This window comes from Camelus dromedarius, chromosome 17 (genome assembly GCF_036321535.1).
Source record: "Camelus dromedarius isolate mCamDro1 chromosome 17, mCamDro1.pat, whole genome shotgun sequence".
Classification (NCBI taxonomy): domain Eukaryota; kingdom Metazoa; phylum Chordata; class Mammalia; order Artiodactyla; family Camelidae; genus Camelus; species Camelus dromedarius.
Genome location: NC_087452.1, coordinates 48,723,831 through 48,724,436, shown reverse-complemented (window position 1 = coordinate 48,724,436; position 606 = coordinate 48,723,831).

The window sequence follows — 606 nt, the reverse complement described above, 5'->3', positions numbered from 1 at the left end:
CCTGCCGTGCTCCGCGGGCGCTCTCGGGACGCACGGGCACCAGGAGGGGCATCCTCCCTGATGTCGGAAGGGATGCTAGCATGCCAAAGGACAAGAATACCGCCCAAGTCCTCTTGGCTTGGAGGTCGATTTGCGGGTTCTCTCTGACATTGCCTTGATCCAATAAACCTGGCTTGGAACTCAACGCAAAGTCTTTGGCTCTGTTTTGGTCCCCTTGTAGTCTGTGCCCCAGCATCCATGCCACTCCTCACAGATTCACCATGTCCCCCTTTGCCTGGGACTGGATGGGAAGGGGGTCGGGGTCCCTTGATAAGAAGCCAGCTTCTACTTGCAAGCTAGATTCTCTTGGAAACCCTACAACAATGAAGCACCGTCACTGGGATTCTGGGAGCAAGAGAGCTTCCATTAGGGCCAGTACAGGGGAGCACCGTTACACAACTCTCCTAGCACTTTTCTTGGTTCCCAGATTATAGCCAGATTATTATCAGCAGGGCTCAAATTAACCAAGGTGCTGGGGATATTAGGCAGGCAATCAATCTCTCTCTCTCCCTCACGCCCTCCATCCCTACCTCCCTCTCTCACTTGTCTCCTTCTGCCTCTCTCTTG